Source organism: Penaeus vannamei, chromosome 28 (assembly GCF_042767895.1).
Source record: "Penaeus vannamei isolate JL-2024 chromosome 28, ASM4276789v1, whole genome shotgun sequence".
Classification (NCBI taxonomy): Eukaryota; Metazoa; Arthropoda; class Malacostraca; order Decapoda; family Penaeidae; genus Penaeus; species Penaeus vannamei.
This window is the reverse complement of record NC_091576.1, coordinates 32,830,990-32,838,489: the sequence shown is the minus strand read 5'-3', so window position 1 is coordinate 32,838,489 and position 7,500 is coordinate 32,830,990. Positions and strand designations below refer to the sequence as shown.

Here is a 7,500-nt window from a genome sequence, read left to right as displayed (position 1 = left end):
GTGGCGCAGCTCGGCCTCATTACAGCACGTGCCCAAGCGTGTAATTTCAGCCTGTAATTCATGTAATTTACGGAGCGCGGTAGACTAGGCCGTAATTATAGGCAGGAGAGCGAGCAGGACGCGAATGGACCAACTGACCTCTCTGTCAATCTCTACTCTCTTATTATTTATTCTCTCTCTAAGTCTGTTTCTTCCTCTCTGTCTCTTTCTCTCCCTAGACTTGTCGAGTCCTACTGGAAGTATTTTGATGAGGAGCTCTTGAGGACGGTAACAGTAACGGCGCCCTCCTCCTCCTCCTCTCTCCTTCCTCTCTCTTTATGCCTCTTCCTCCTTCTCTCTCTCTCTATGGCTCTTCCTCCTTCTCTCTCTCTCTATGGCTCTTCCTCCTTCTCTCTCTCTCTCCATGGCTCTTCCTCCTCCTCTCTCTCTATGGCTCTTCCTCCTTCTCTCTCTCTCTATGACTCTTCCTCCTTCTCTCTCTATCTATGGCTCTTCCTCCTCTTTCTCCTCCCCTCTCTTCTTTCTTCTTGTTCTTCCTTCTCCTCGGCCATTTCGCGTGAGAACAACAAACGCCCTCCTTCCTCTCTTCTACGTGACTCCTGCGTAGGCCTACGGGAGGGCGTGTCTTCATAACTGCTGACGGTCATTAAAGGGGCAATATCTTAGGGGGGCGAGGAACGCATGGGGCAAGGAGGGAGGCGGAGGACGGCAAACTAGCATTCCAAGTCTCATCGCAAATTCTCTTTCTTTCTTTCTTTCTTGCCTGCCGGTCTTTCTCTCTCTCTCTCTCTCTCTCTCTCTCTCTCTCTCTCTCTCTCTCTCTCTCTCTCTCTCTCTCCCCCCTCCCTCCTTCCCTCTCATTCATCCCCTCCTTCGTTCTGCTCCAAGCACTCGCGAACCGCTGCGGGAATCTCGCCGGGACCTCCTTCCCGCGCAGGAACACCCATTTTCGCGCTTTACGACCCCGCCATCACGAAGCCCCTTGCCCCCCCCCCCCCTCGCAGCGTCCAGCGCGAATCGGCTTTCTTCCGCGCCGCCGTCGCCGATCTCCGCTCAGGCGACCGAGCAGCCCCACGAAGGCGGCGGCGGCGGCGTCCGTCAGAGGGGCCGCGCTGCTGCTGCTCCCCCGCCGCCGCCGCCGTCACGACCAGGCGCCCCGCGTCCGCCTCCGCCAGATAAATAGAACATCCCGCTCGGCGTCTGCATGGATATTACTCCTTATCCGCCATTGCCTGCCGTAATTACCCTGACTGACAACCGCATTATGCTAATGCAACACGAGGCATTAGCAAGGCATATGCCCCGCGAGCGTCCCGGGGTGCGAGCCGCCCCGGCGATGCTCGGCCGCGCACAAAACGTTCCGCGCAATAAATCAATGCATGAGCGGCTCCGACAACGACGTGTGCTCGATAAAACAGCCCCCCCCCCCTCCCCATCACACCCTTTTTTCCTTCTCGGTCATGATTCCCCCTCCCTCTCCCTCTCCCTCCCCATCCCTCCCTGCCTTAGCCTCTCTCTCTTCCTCTCTCGGGGTATACTTTATCAGGTCTTAGGTTTTCCCCATCTGTTTTTTTCCCCTTCATTCACACCTCGTATCCTAATGCTTTGCTATTATCTTGGAACACTTACCAAGTCGCCTCACGGGAGTCAACAAACCACTACACAATACACGGACTGTAAACACGTCACAGAAACAAACGGCAGACGGTAAGCCTATTCCTCCGACCCTCGTATAAAGGCAATAAATAAATTAAAGCAACCTGCAACAGCCTGCGTCCCGCCTTCAACGCCGACACCTGGGAGACGCACGTGCCCGAACAGACGCCCTCGCACCCTCCTCCTCCTCCCCTTCTTATTCTTTCTCTTATTCTGCTTCCTAGTCCTCCTTTTTCTCCCCTCCTACTTCTCCTTCCCCTACTTCTTCCTCCTCTTCAACTTCTTATTCTGTTTCCTCCTCCCTCTTTTTTTCTCTCCTTCCCTACTTCTTCCTCTTCTTCAACTTCTTATCCTGTTTCCTCCTCCTCCCCTTCTTATTCCACCTCTTATTCTGCTTCCACATCCTCTTTTTTCTCCTCCTTCCCTACTTCTTCCTCTCCTTCAACTCCTTATCCTGTATCCTCCTCCTCCTCTTCTTCCTCCTCCTCCCATCCGACATAAAGGCCCGATCGCGAGCCGTCCCTCCCAGTCGCCTTCCCGGTCGCCAGCTGGGGCCCTGGCGGGGTCCGCGTCGCCGTCGTCCCAGGGGCGCTGTCCCGCGGCACGGCACAGCACCGGGCATCGGCTGGGCGCGGACGAAGCCAGGTGATAGCGGGCACGTAGCGGGTCGTCGTGGGTAGACTCGCAGTGGCGTCGTCGTGGGCAGACTCGTAGTGGCGTCGTCGTGGACAGACTCGTAGTGGCGTCGTCGTGGACAGACTCGTAGTGGCGTCGTCGTGGACAGACTCGTAGTGGCGTCGTCGTGGGCAGACTCGTAGTGGCGTCGTCGTGGACAGACTCGTAGTGGCGTCGTCGTGGACAGACTCGTAGTGGCGTCGTCGCAGCGGGTCGCCGTGGCCAGAACCGACGCTGGCCAGATCGCGTCGCTCCCCGTGGCCATCAGTATTCATTGCGTGTCCGGCGATAATGGTCCTTGTCAGTTGTCGATGAGATTACGGAATGAAATAATTATGTGTCCTCGCGCTCTTTCTTTTCTTTTTCTGTTTCTTTCATATATATATATATATATATATATATAATATATATATATATAATATATATATATATATATATATATATATATATATATATATATATATATATATATATATATATATATATATATATAACCGCGCGTGGAAATTTCGAAAGTTAGATTGTATCAACTACATGACAAACTTAACAAAGTCGCATTAGGAATGGCTTCGTTGAAGTTATATAATCTAACTCGAAGCATTCAAACGAATTAATAAAACCCCAATAACAAATAATGACAAGAAGTGGACACACAAACCTCAACACCACCAATACATAAAAAAAAACTGCCCCCGCAATACATTTCAAAGCCTCCTTATTTTTTTCCCCAACACTCCAAAAGAGCTCAGGGGAAAGGTAAGCCTCTCTACGTCTTAAATATATTTTAGGTAACCCTGCACCCTCTGCCGCCTGTTGCACGCCATGTTGCAGGCCGCCCGCGCACCTGGGACCCGCGTTTCTCCTGCTGACAATATGTCGCGCCGGCTCGCCCTTATCTCTCCGTCGGGGCTGCAAGTCGACGGTGCCGATGTTGCTCTAATTATCACGTTAATGGATTGGGATTGGATGAAGGTCTGGCCGGGTCTGCAGGACGCTACGCCACGCGGTCTTCGCAGGCACGGTGTTACGTCATCTGTTTTTTTTCTTATTCTGAGAACTTTGGTCGACAAACAATTCTGGCTAACCCATTTAAAAATAAATACCGGGTGATTTACAATTTCCCTCTTTCAATCGAGTGTCGAAACGACAGACTCCGACACCTAAGCATCGCAAAAACGAATTAACTACCGAATAAATAACAACACAAAACGCAGGGAGAACACAACACGAAGACCATGCATCTCCCAACCAACCACGCGTACGCCCCCCCCCCCCCCCAAGCATATGACGACGCGACGAGACACTACCACCAAAATAGCCACAGAGGGTCACAACTCACTGGCACCCCCGAAGAGAGGTCACGGGAGCCTATGGGATTTGCCTCTCGCAACTAACTGCGAAAAGGAAATCGAGGCGCCAGGTGCTAATCGAATGAAGGGATTAGGGGCGTCGCGGGGGGGGGGGGGGGGGATCACGTGATGCTCGGAAGAAACTGCTCGAAATAGTTTTGTAGTTCGTTTCATGACTATTATCGTTACCGCGGCAGAATGGAAATGGATAAATACTTTACTTCTTGTGCGGTTAGAGACGAAACTCGACAGGTTATTGGTTATATTTGCAATACATAAGGAAATTTCCAATCATATCTGCGAAACAAACAGCGACCGCCTTTTGGTAGATACTTGCGCAACCTGCATTACAAGTCGGATCGTGAACTAACGCAGGAGACATGATTCATCCCGCCCTCTTTGCTAACTTCCGATATACACACGAAAGCCTAGAAATGCGCACACAACCACAAACGCCACACACACACGCGCGCGCAAACAGACACACAGACGCGCAAACAAACACACACGCACACACCCGCAAACAAACACACACACACACACACACACTACACACGCAAACAAACCACCCCCTCCCCACTGCACCCCAGCAAAATGGAAGCCCGCCCGCGCCCGCCCATCTGCAGCGGCCGGCCCGAGCATCGATACATCTCCCCCGAAAAGACAATGAGACAATGATGTAGCCCTGATGTGTGTCGCCGTCCCAGGAACAACCCGATGGCCGCGAGATAAGGCCGTTATCACAATGGATGCCCGCTTCCCGCCGCATCTCAAGTAGGCAACGATTATTACAGATACCAAAGAGGCTTGTTAAGCAATCGGCTGAGGGGGAGGGGGAGGCGGAGGGGGAGGGAGGGGTCGTTTGCTGTGATACAGAGTGCTTGATGGCTTATTTGTTCTCTTGAGATAAATAATAGGAGTGGTAATAATAATAGTAGCCATAAAATATTACAACAACTACTACTACAAATAATAATAACGATAATGATAATTCTATTTTAAGCTCTACAAAGCCACGCCACTACAACCTCGTATTTTTACGTCGACGCGATGTGAACGGCGTAAGTAGCCCATTACCGATACAAGTGTGATACAAAGAATCGGGGCCAATACAAAAACACACAACGCAGAGAGAAAACCATCGAACTTGACTCGAAGAAAAACCTTCCAGCCAAACTCCAGCCTCAACCCGACACAAAGGAAACTATACAAAAAAATGTGTCTCCTATATCCAACCTTTTAAGAATTATACAGCACGAAAAAAAAAATGAAACGGGAAACCAGCTCATTACGGAAGAAACAGCGCCGGACAATGACAAAATTCGCGTATATGTACCGCCAATATACCGACGTATCCCAAGGTATGCAAGACGTATAATACAAGTATATAGTTTCGACAAGTGTAAGTGTATTGTGTAGGTTGTGGGCGCTGAGGCGAACACACTCGCCCACACACGCCAGCAGCGGGTCCCTCAACAAAGCTCGGGTGTAAAACTTGTAATACTTACAAGCTGTTAATTCTAAATTATATTATTATTGTTCCGTGAGATTCGATTAAGATCTGCAATCAAGTGATCTCAAAAAAAGCTTGATTTCTAAACTGATACAAGAAATTAATTTGAAGTATTTTGGAATTTTCTGCTGTGATCAATATCTAATTGACTCGATTAACTAATTCCATCAAGAATAAATGTTTCATGACTATATTTGACAAAATTATTCTGAGCTTAAGAGCAGATTACGAAAGCTTGGGTTTCAACACTTACCTAACACATCTTGGCGTAGGGTAATCCAGTGTAAAAATACAATATATAACACTTCACACTTTTGGGAAATGGCGTATTGCCCCAATATTCCAAAATCAATATTTAAAAGCTTTCAAATCAGAAGAGCCTTTTCTCCTCTTCGTCAATTTTCTATCCACAATTAACACAATAAAAATCCCAAGACATACACTTGGGTTGTTTTTTTTCTCTCTCTTCCAAACCACACTTCTTTTCTCTCTTCTCCTTTTCCACGTTTCACTTCCCAAAACCAAAGACCGGAGAAACAGAACGATTAAAAAACCGAGAGGACACAATATTTTCCTTGCGGGAGAACACTCTGCTAATATATTCACAAGAGCCGTATGGTCGATGGCTTGGCGGAGCGGCAGACACACGCACCCTCTCGCTCGTCACCTACTCGTCATCTCTGAGGCAAAACTTGTTTCCAGCCAAGACCTCTTGCCTCCTTCTTCGCCCCAGGCATCGGCTGGGCCCTACGGCGACCCGCGCTCTCCACGCTCTATGATTCTCGCTCTCCGATACGCATTGCTTGTTCGCGATTTGTTTTGGCGCCGAAATACAGTAGAATATAAAATGGTTATACTGTAGTTGTGAAGATATTGACCATAGACGTTTGATTTTGAAAGGGATGGGGCGATAAATGTTGAAACCTAGCACTCAGCGCGTACCCGGCGCGGACAAACATAGCGGAGGGGGAACTGGAGGTAATCTGGCTGGCTCAGGTACGCTCAGGTTCATAGCGATGGGGGAATGTGGACTCACTCATTAAAATAATCTTAAGAAGTGCGGCTTCATAATTCTGAGTTATTGATATTGCAGAGAACGTATTTGTAATAAACAAGAAAACAACGTGGTGCGAATCCTTGCTCCATCCTGGTACCCGGTCGTGGGAGAGACCAAGCAACCACTCGACGAATGGTTGTGCTTCGGACGAGGCTCATTTCTAACAGTTACTCATCAATTCGAAGAACTTCCCACAAGAACCGTTAAATATCAGTCTTTTATTCAGTTTCAAAAGTCAAATTCCTCATGTTTCCTCCCCACACATTAGCACTTGCATTTCTCTCGCCGTCAATAAGTAACGGAATTCGGCCCAGTCAAAAAAAAATGTAATTGTTGCAAGTGAATTCGTGTGCACCTAATTATCCATTCCCTTAACATATTTTAATGACGCACGCACTTACATATACCTGCTTATTATCATAAAAAAACACATACTAGGAATCCAGATACACACGTAAACACGATAAAATCACATATCACACTTATGCAGCCCTATATACAGACGAAAGTAGAAATTCACACATACATGCGATGGCTCGTCTCCATAAAACACGCACACACACACACACACACACACACACACACACACACACACACACACACACACACACACACACATACACACACACACACACACACCACACACACACACACACACACACAAACCCACCCAAAAACACACCCCCAACATCTACCCCAACCCACAAACACACACACACCTCCCCCCTCTTCTCCCCACCCCCCATACAAAAACACCCAAACCCCCTACCCTTTCCTCCCCCTCCCCCCTCTCCCCTCCCCCAAACACACACATACCAACAAGCACACGCACGCACGCAAATCGATACCCAAGCCTAGCCATTTCAGTAGCTTATCGCTCCGCCATTTCTCCTCCCGGCCAACAAATTGTCGCACAGGTAGCGTCCCCTCCAAGGCGCCCATCTGATAATGGCGAAGAAGCCCTGGATCATCAGTTTTATTACCTACGCCGCCCCTGGAGAGAAAGTGGGAGGGAGAGGGAACAGGAGGAGAGGGGAGGAGGGAAGAGGTGGAGAGGGAGAAGGAGGATAGGTGGAGAGGGAAGAGGTGGAGAGGGAGGTGGAGAGGGGAAGAAAGGGTGGTGGAGAGGGAAGAGAGGGAGGTGGAGAAGGAGAGACAAGAGAGGGAGAAGGATAGGGGAAGAGAGGGTGGTGGAGAGGGAGAAGGAGAAGGAGAAGGAGAAGGAAAGAATGAGGATGAGGATGAGGATG

The 7,500-nt window shown here is 49.2% G+C and overlaps 1 protein-coding gene across 3 annotated transcripts in view; it reads right to left on the bottom strand.

The window, feature by feature from the left end:
* The window catches only part of Egfr (epidermal growth factor receptor), a 419,937-nt gene that overhangs the window by 79,980 nt on the left and 332,457 nt on the right, over nucleotides 1–7,500 (bottom strand). The window contains exon 1 of one of the 3 annotated variants that reach the window (XM_070142031.1): nucleotides 5,447–6,514. The exons of the other annotated variants lie outside the window; for them this stretch is intronic. The gene's annotated coding sequence lies outside the window, so the exon portion shown is untranslated. Of the gene's footprint in view, nucleotides 1–5,446; nucleotides 6,515–7,500 lie in introns of those variants that run through there. 3 annotated transcript variants of the gene reach the window in all.